The sequence below is a fragment of the Pinus tabuliformis genome, chromosome 3_1 (assembly GCF_031772625.1).
Source record: "Pinus tabuliformis cultivar Carrire ecotype Pingquan chromosome 3_1, CPIR1, whole genome shotgun sequence".
NCBI classification, from domain to species: domain Eukaryota; kingdom Viridiplantae; phylum Streptophyta; class Pinopsida; order Pinales; family Pinaceae; genus Pinus; species Pinus tabuliformis.
Genome location: NC_142301.1, coordinates 186374048 through 186384185, shown reverse-complemented (window position 1 = coordinate 186384185; position 10138 = coordinate 186374048). Strand labels below are relative to the sequence as shown.

Here is a 10138-nt window from a genome sequence, read left to right as displayed (position 1 = left end):
GGAGAAAAAAAGACTTCTACTGCTAAAAGAAAATTGATTCTGATATCAAAATGTATTCTGGCCTCAAACAGCCACACCAAATATTATATACAAAGTGTATTAAAACCATCCAAACGCTATTCATATACTATTGACCATTGGAAGGCATGAATAGAATTCTGCTGCGCTAAAGATCTTCACCGCATATAATTCCCCGAAGCTATAGCAAATAAATGTTATCTAAATTTCAATACTATTCACACGCATATACTGTCATAATTTAAATTTCAATACTTTTCAAGAGTACTTGTCCGGGCAGCGCCACCACTAGAATGAGGTCTCGGTTCGGCAGAGAAGTGTCCACAACAGCCACACCAGCTCAAGAAAGGGTTCTTAAAAAAAATGGCAGTCACAAGTTATGTGGAGTCCAACAAACGAGCAAATATTCGATTGGCTTCAACGCATACACCAAACCACACCATTCACATGCTCCATTCATCACATTGCCTTTAAAAAAAAAATCAATCCAGAGTTTCATCAATGAACAACAATGTTAATACGCAGGCATTTAATATAACTTCACAGTGCATGCATTCTGCAGACAGAGACAACATTAACCATCCCACTTCTGAGACCATCAACAATAGTCTGACGCACCGTCGATGCACATAATTCACGCTCCAGTATTCGTAGAGGGACAGAGGACAAAGAAAGGGCTCGTAGACCGCAACTCCCTGCCATTGCTTGGATCCAAAGACTCCGATCCACACTCGTGTTCCTTGGGGTAAATGTCCTCGAGGCTCAGAGACTGGCCGGCGGGGTCATTTCTTCCAGATCTCTCAAGACTTGCTTGAAAATATTTACAAGTAGTGCCAAGGCGGAAGAGCACCATTATCAGAAGCCATGCCTAAACAAATAAGCGAGATCAAAGATTTTCTTTTGACTGCCCGTCGCAAAGATGCATAGTCAGTGAATATCAAGAGAAGTAAAAAATGTAGTGGGCAACGTATAAGTATCTTTACACTCTGTGCGTCTTTGATTCTGAGAAGGCTGACAAACTCAAGCAGTCTCTGCCTCCAGATTTGACAGTTCACGACCTCGCAGGGTATGGTGAGGCCTCCCTGGTGAGCGAAGCCAAACTCCTCGATTATAGAAGCCAAGAAACAGTGTTGCCTTGTATGGTTAGAACGCTGGTGCACTGAGCGTGTATCTCAGGAGGCCGACCGTTTGAACGAAGATCTCATGCGCAGTTTTTTTTTTGTTCACAATGGAGGGCACGCAGGCAGGGTTCAGAGATGACAGCTTAGCTAGAACTGGGCGGAACGTTGTAGAGGAATGCTGTGTAAAGGATTCCATACGCAGAGGAATGTTGCAGTGTAGGGTTTGTTTAGGAAAATGGTAGCAGCATTCAAGGTGAGCAACGTAATAGTAGCAGGGCTAACAGAAAATGTCAGAATCTGGCACCAACGAATATATGGGCATTGTATTGCATGGATTAGAGCACAGGTAATGGCAAATAGAATGCAGACAGTACAACCACTCAGTCAGATAAGGGAGTTACAAGGTATAGGAGCTAAAAAAAAGGGAGCTGGTTCTGATACCATGTCAGGCCAGGCAGTAACTCCACAAAACAAAAACTGATTCATGTCTATTCCATTAGGTAGGTCTTTGTTATATACAATAGGGAGTGACTGTTCAGTTCATCTCCCGATGACTATTCACATTCCTAATTTAATTATTTACATAAATTTACCCAATCATGAAGATTAGGTGTCAACAATGAAGAAGGTGTACCTTCAAGCCATGAAAAATTCAAAGAGACTAAAATTGTTGGAGTGCCAGTGTTTGTGACATATAAGAGGGGTACTGGGAAACTTTTTGCAGCTACTAGGCAAGTATTATCTCCACAAGGTGTGGAAGGGGTCTTGCCTTCGTGATCAGGCCATAGGCAAATGCTATCTCCCAAAGGTGTGGAAGGGGCTTTGCTTCTTCTTCAGCAAAACAGGTACAAGTTGAGTAGCAAAGTAAGGGCAAGGAAAAGGTGCAAGAAGAGGATCTTGGTGATGATCAGGAAAGAGATTTTAATCTTGTTAAGCATGAGGAGCCACAACAACACTTTACTCATCATGGAGTTGACATTATTGATTTGGAAGCTCAGGATCCAAAGACTGTCAAAGACATCATCATAAAGGAACAAGAAGTTGAAATACAATCCTTGGCAGATAACTTAGAGAGAGATAAGTTCATCATCAGATATTTAGAGTAGGAAAACAAACAATTGAGTGACAAGCAAATCCTCATGGAGCTGCAAATGATCAAAGAAAACAGGCAAAAGGCCAAGGAGGCTCATGTCAAGTTGACTTCAATTGAGAAAGAGATTGAGAATTATAGAGAAACATGGCTTGACAGGTTCAACATAAATCTCCAAGGGTTGATTGAGAAGGCGAACAAGGATAAGAAGATGCTTCACCACATGGCCTACCATTACATGACCCGCAACAAAATCTGTAACATAAGGTTCAGGAAACTTAAAGCTAGGTTGAGGAAGGCTTTAAAGAGAAAAAAAGAGCAAGATAAGTTGAAGATATTAGTTGAATCCTCACTAGCCCATCAAAGCAGCTGATGGTGGTGTCCCATGGCAAATCTAGGCAAGTTTTGAATATTTTTTGTTTTTTCAAATTTCGAAATTTTCAAACAAAGGAAATTGGCCTAGAAGCACAGTGCCACCGACGCTGCACTTTTCCCTGGAGCACTTGTTGGAGGGAAAGTTTATATATTTGGATTCAGCATGATGAGAGCATTCATCTCAGAAAATTTCAGAAGTTTTGGAGCAAAACTAGGTCACCAAAAGGTCCAAAAACTACCAAAAAATCACCTCTGCCTCTTTTTGGACACACAGAAGCAGTCATGGGAGATTCAAGTTTTGAGGGGGCAATGACCTCCAAATGAAAAAATTTAAGTTTTTCCAGAAACGAGACTGGAAGATATTTCAATGAGCTATCTTGGACTAAATGTGGCTAAGGGGAAGGCCTCCAAAAGTGGGTGGAAAGCGGCGCTGCACTTTTGGCTAATGGCATTGCGCTTTTGACCAGTTTTCCAGAAAATCAAAATTTCGCGTGCTTTCACTGCAAGTTGACTTTCTCTCTCTCTTCATGGATGATTTTATGATTGTAATTAATTACTTGGCATGTATATTTAACAATGAAATGATCTTAGAGGGTAGATTCATTAGTTTGAGGTGGTTTTGGGGTCAATGAATTAGTTTCCATGCTTATAGAGGCAAGTTGTTCCACTGCCTATATTCCTAGTCCCTGTTTGGAAATGGTTGTAACAGCTCATTTTCTCTTGGTTTCGACCCCTGATGGCTAGCATAGGTGGTTTGATGTCTATATTATATATTTTTTCTATCATTAGCAAAGGTTGGACTCACTTGGATGCTCTGAGCTACATTGTACAACATTATCAACAGTTTGGCAAGGAAATAAACAGGATTTGCAGCTATTTTTATGGGATACTTGTGGTATGGTGTTTTTTCATAGTTTCTTCTTCTGTTATCAGTTTTTCACATGTTTTATGTATGCCACAATCTAATTCATTTCTTCTAGCTGAATGATATCAAGATAGATAGGTAGAATTCATTGTTTACAGTGCTTTGCCTTGGGAAGCCATTCAGTTTTCTATGTTTTCTACTGTTTGAGAAGGATACATGATCTTTACATGCCCTCCTCAACTCCTCGCCATTCTTTTACCTCTCATATCACTCAATTTCAAGTGTCAAAGAACCTACCTACCTTGCCCCATAGAACACCCTGCAACCTGACTTAATTTCCCGGACCCAAAACTGCCTCGCTCCATTTGATCCAGCAAAAAACCCAACAAAATAAATCAAAAACCCTAGAGCTACTATACCTAGCCTAAAATCCATATCTGATCCAATCATCTTGACTGAGATTCACAAGGAGAGAGCCCTCTCCCGACCTGGTAGGGCTAGCTACTCGGTTAAGCTTGGTTTGTGGTTATCCTAGAATTGCCTTCCTTTAGCCTAAGGTCAATCTAGGCTCTAACATAGTGGTGACCATACTGGGGAAGAAAATCGCATTATACCCTAGTACTACTAAGAAGTTCTAAACTTTTGGATGATAAGTTTAGAGTTCATTACGCTAAAAAGTGGAAAGTTGTAAAGCAATATAAAAATCTTGAGAACTCTGAACACACTGGCTTCAAAAAGATACACAAGGTCCAATCCTAATCCAGATCCTCCTCCCGTATTTGAAAATCCTAATCTCATTCCGCGGATACTCAGACAAGAAATTTCACCAAGTCTTAGACCTGTTTTTAGATCTCATTCATGCCCTGTTGAGTGCTTGTTCCTTGAAGATCTCCCTTTTGACGAATACTTTGGTCTCTCTTTCTTCAGAACCACATTTGATAGTGAACTGCTGGACATAGTCCAGGGTCCAGAATTCACCAAAGAACTTGAAATTCAACAAGCCAATTTGTTAAGTAACCGAAACCTTTAGAATTCCCCTCAGTCATCCCTTGCCATTGATAGACTCCCTGGACTCTCCGACACAGCCTCAACATCTTTTGCCTCATCATCATTTCCCCATATTTCTGAAAATCACCCCTCATCTCCATTCATACCTTCACTCCCTCATCAGCCTATCACTACCCCTCAAATACCCATCACCTGTGTTACATCAACTACCCTTGTTGTCCCAAATCCCCTAGTTTCCCCAACACTAGTTTCAAATCCGCCTCGAGTCATGGCTGTGAGATATGCACCCCCCGTTCTACCTCAAAATCTAGATGATATGCCCATTGATTACCAAAGTAAGATACCTCTTTTCGATGCCACTCAAAGTATTACAGCGCAGCCACATGTTGACAGGATGAATGACTTTTTTGACCTTCATGAGGTAGATGCAGAAAATGTGTCCATGAGATTATTTGTATAGAGTTTTGGAGGTGAGGTTCGAAAGTGGTTCAAAGAATTACCAGCAACCTCTATCAATACTTTACCAGTTCTGCATAGACAATTCCTAGACCAGTAGGAGGTAAAGAAGAACCCACTCCAAATTCTATCTGAGTATGAAAATATCAAACAGAATGTGGGTGAAAGTGTGAAATATTACTCTGTAAGGTTCAATGTAGTTTATAATGCTATTTCGGCTGATATTAAACCACTGATGGGGTTAGCATTGATCAAATTTCCAGATGGTTTCGATGCTGATATGGCATATTAGTTGCGAGAAAGAGATCCTACCACACTTGAAGATATGCAGAAGAACGCTGTGAGTGTAGAGGCAAATCTATTGGCCAAAAGAGCAAGGATGAAAACTGAAAAGAAGGTGACTATAAAGGAAGAAGCATCTTCCTCAGATGTTAAGGTAAATAATTTACTTCGGAAAATTGAGAAGATGTTTGACCGGTTGATAGTTACAGATAAGCCTAAAACAACAATCAGAAATCCAAACTTCAGAGGACAGTAGCAACCCCAATTCAGGATTAAACAAAGGGAGCAAAAGGCACAAGATCAGTCATCACAATAGCAGCAGGTCAGAACTCCTTTGCAGCAAAACTATGTGCATGGAATAGAGGATGAAGATGATGATGATCCAGTGGTTGAGGCAAATCATTTCTTTACTACTGATGGTGATCCGAATTGGATCCTTAAAACTCTCTTAAAGTTTCCCGAACTCTGTAAAAACTCATGCTGAAGTTTCAAAGTCTTATGGATGTCAAGCTTATCATAAATAACCTTTAAACAATGGAAATTTGCGGTCAGCATGGAACAACGAGGACCCTTGGTCAAAGCGTGCAGACCATTGGCCCATGGTGACTGCGCACTGGCACAAATTGATAAACGGGAGGTCAAATCTAAAAACAGAGGTAGTTTCTGATACGTGATTAGCACTAATCATAGGGCATCCCCCTCAGTGAAGGAAAGCCCCCAAGCACTTGATCACGAGGGAAGCATAAAACCATACGAAAATTGCCAATTCCGTCAGAAGGCAAGTCCCACACTAAAATCGATAGGATATTGGAAGGGTTTCAAGTGGTAAGCGGGTTCAATTGAGTCTCGCCCGATGCCATACACTAGGTGACACGCGTCCGATGGATGAGAGAGAAAACTGCTCACATTGGACGGGTAAAGGTCATGCTACTTACCCACCTAATATGGATGGAGATCATAGGATCTGGAGGCTCCAGATCAACGACGGAGAAATGATCCGATGGATGAATAGATTCGACGGGGAAATAGACTAAGTCACATGAGATTTGAGGTCCAGTATGACCGATGAGTTGGCAGAGGAATCAGTTTCCTGGGAAATCTTGGAGCAATGGAAATAATGACCGTTGAAAGAGGACTAACACTCAGTTCATGAGGAAACAGGTGGCCACCTCTCTGAGAAGCATTACACAGCGATGATGATGCAGAGTAGGGGAATTCAAGCAGACAGAGGCAGGAGATCCAGGGAGTCGGGAAGCAGAAACGAACAGTCGGGGAACGGATTGGCTTTAAGCCACAAACAGATAGAGAGTAAGAGAGAGATGGAAAGAGAGAGAGAAGAAAATTACAAAGAACAGAGAAGCCGAGCTGACCTGCATAGAAAAGGAAGCATCAAGCAGACAGAGATAGAGAGAGTCCGAGAGTCTATGAACTCCAGAGAAGGCTTGAGAGGTTCAAGTAGCTCTTATGTGTATACCTATCAGGTATTGAGTACCAAATTGGACTCATACCACTAAGACTAGTTGAGGTCAAGATTCAGTAAGGGGATTCTGTGTACTCTAGAGACTTGGGGAATCCAAGTACAATCCTACTAATCATCATCTGTTAAGTGAGACTCAAATTGAGCTCATTATTGTAAAAGATCTGCTTTTAAAACACAATAGAAAGGCCACCGCTGAAGGCTAGACCAAGATACGTAGCCCAGGAGGATTGGGTGAACTCCTTACTAAGCTTGTTGTGTTCTATGTGTTTGCTTACTGTGTTCTCTTACTGTTTTAGTGTCTGTGTATTTCACAATCTTATCAATTCGTTGCATAAAATAACATAGGCAAACCCCAGCACATGAATATGTAATACCTTCATTAATTCTCTGAGGTCATTTATGGGTGATTTTAGATCAAGTGGTATCAGAGCTCCTAGGTTATTAAGGTTAGACAAGCTTGTGCTGGATTTTGTTTTTGAATGCTAACCAGATCAAAGCTTAAATTAGGAGAAGGAGAATTGGATGAAACTAACCCGAAAATTGGAAGAGTCTATTCTAAGAAGAAAATGTCAAAAGAAAGTCCCTTGGGACCAGACCCCCAATTTATAGATAGTTTCCTAGCCATGAGGTCTATGGTGGAGGAAATGTATAGGGACTTTAGGAAACATAAAAATGAAGATTCATCAGGCTCCAAACAAGACAAAGGAGAAGAAGAATCTCTCCTCCATGACCACTCCAAAGGCAAAGGGAAAGAAGAAAAATTCCCCACACCTCCTAATAACCTTGAACATAAAAATAAGACATCTTTGATTAAATTAGATGTTAAATTTTACTTACCCATATATGATGGAGAGTTGAATGCAGAGAAGTTGGATAATTGGATCAGACAGATTGATGTTTATTACAGAGTCCAAAGCATTGACTCAAACAAAAGTAAGATTCAGCTAGCTAGCCTATGCCTTGGAGACACTGCCTTGGTATGGTGGGAAGGCAGGACACAAGCTGACATGAAGAAACATGGTAAGATTTTTTCTGTCTAGAGTGAATTTGTTTCTGCAATCAAAAAGCAGTTCTATCCACTAGCTTACATGCAACAAGCCATGATGAGCTCGAAAAATCTTCGCCAATTGAAAGGGCTAAGTGTACAAGGTTACACCCAAGAATTTTGGAAAAGAGCTTTGATTCTAGGAATTTCATTAGACTCACCTGAGATTCTATTGAAGTACATAGGTGGTCTACACAACTACATGAGGCACACTATCCTCATGTTTAATCCCACTAGTATAGATCAGGTATCTGTTCAAGCTACGCATCTAGAAGCTAGAGGAAAGAATGGGAACCCAGAAGTTGGGGGATCATCCAAACCCACTGCAAGCAAGAATAAGGAGAAAAGAAAATAGAAATGGAAAGAGAGGAAGGCCAACACTATACAGAAAAGCAAGTCTTCATGCACTCACTGTAAGAAGGATGGGCATGATGATGAGCACTATTGGATTCTGCATCCGGAGCTGAGACCTAAGAAGTTCGAGGGCAAAAAGAAGAAGACTGTTGCAGCTATTCAAAAGGATTTGGGGTCAGACTCAAGAGATGAAACAACCATTGTAGCCACTGGTATGAAAGGTAAAAATTCTGAAGCATCTACTAGTAACTGTGCACAATCTACTAATAATGAAGAAAATGAGAGGAAAAGACGTGAGCTTTTTCATATTCGAGTTATTTCCAATCATCAAAAGATTAATACTTTGTTTGATAGTGGCTCACAAGTAAAATTAATTTCTGAAGCAATTGTAAAGAAGTTGGGATTACTGACTACACCTCACAAGAAGCCATATCCATTAGGTTGGTTATGTGATAAAGCACAACTACAAGTGACTAGATAATGTAAACTTAAGTTTTCTTTTGGGTCAGCATTTGTAGATGAGGTTGAGTTAGATATAGTTCCTTTGGATATATGTGGAATTGTTTTAGGAAGTCCTTAATTGTATGATAGAAAAGCTATTTTCTATAGAGCTGAGAACAAGTATCTACTCATTAAAGATGGAATCAAATATATTGTAAGAGCTCATAAGCTCAAGAATAATTATACTCTCATAAACTCAGGGTAGATGAAACGAATTATAAATTCATGCAAAAAATTTTACTTATGGTTGTAAAGGAAAGGAAACCTAATAAAACCAATGTATTTGAGGGCTTTGATGCTAAACAGCAAGCTGATTTAGAAAAAGTTGTTTTAGAATATGATATCTTGTTTCAAGAACCTAAAGGTCTGCACCCAAAATGGAAATAGTGCATGATATTAATTTGCAGCAAGATGCTCCATTGCCTAACATCGGAATGTACAGGTTGTCTGCTTTAGAGAATGCAGAAATCAAGAAGTAGGTGCAGGAGTTGCTTGAGAAGGGGTTCATCAGACCTAGCACATCACATTGTGGGTCTCCAATTGCCTTGGTGAGAAAGAAAGATGGCTCGTGGAGAATGTGCATTGATTACCGAGCATTGAATAAGATAACAATAAAAAATTGTTATCCTCTTCCTCGCATAGATGATATATTAGATCAATTGAAAGAAGCTGTTTATTTTTCCAAGTTAGACTTGCATAGTGATATCATCAGGTCAGAGTTGTAGAGCAAGGTGCATGGAAGACTGCTTTCAAAACAAAGCAGGGATTGTATGAGTGGTTGGTTATGCCTTTTGGCTTAACTAATGCTCCTGCTACTTTCATGAGAGTAATGAATGATGTACTCAGACCTTTTCTTGATGATTTTGTTATTATATATTTGGATGACATTCTCATATTCAGCAAAACGTGGGAAGAACATTTAAAGCATGTTAAGCAGGCCCAAGTGTTTTTAAAAGAGAAAATCTTTATGTTAAACTCTCAAAATGTGAATTTGACAAAACATCTTTGAATTATTTGGGACACATAGTAGGGGGTGGTGAATTGAAGATAGATCCCTCTAAGGTTGTAGTCATTGTAAACTGGCCTAAACCCAAATCTGCTACGAAAGTTAGAAGCTTCTTAGGAGCAGCACAATATTGGAGAAAGTTCATTTCTAACTTTTCCTTAATTGTTTCTCCCTTACATGCTTTAACAGGATTGAACAAGGTGTTTCAGTGGGGAGGCAAATAGCAGAAAGCCTTCGATGCCTTGAAAGAAAAGATTAGTACAGCACCAGTACTAGCACTGCCCAATCTTCAAAGACCACTTGAGATTCAAACGGATGCCAGTGATATGCCATGGGAGCAGTGTTGATATAGCATGGTAAACCCATATGTTACCATTCTGAGACATTTAATTCTGCAGTAGTTAACTATCCCACGTATGATAAAGAATTGTATGCATTAGTACAGAGTGTGAAAAAGAGGAAACATTACTTAATGGGCAAAGAGACAGTTATACATACTGATCATCAACCACTTCAATATCTACACTCCCAAACTAA

At 40.0% G+C, this 10138-nt stretch overlaps 1 pseudogene; it reads left to right on the top strand.

The window, feature by feature from the left end:
- The first annotated feature begins 882 nt into the window (after window positions 1-882).
- LOC149186424 (large ribosomal subunit protein eL38z/eL38y pseudogene) lies at window positions 883-1181 on the top strand (annotated as a pseudogene).
- Window positions 1182-10138: the final 8957 nt, after the last annotated feature.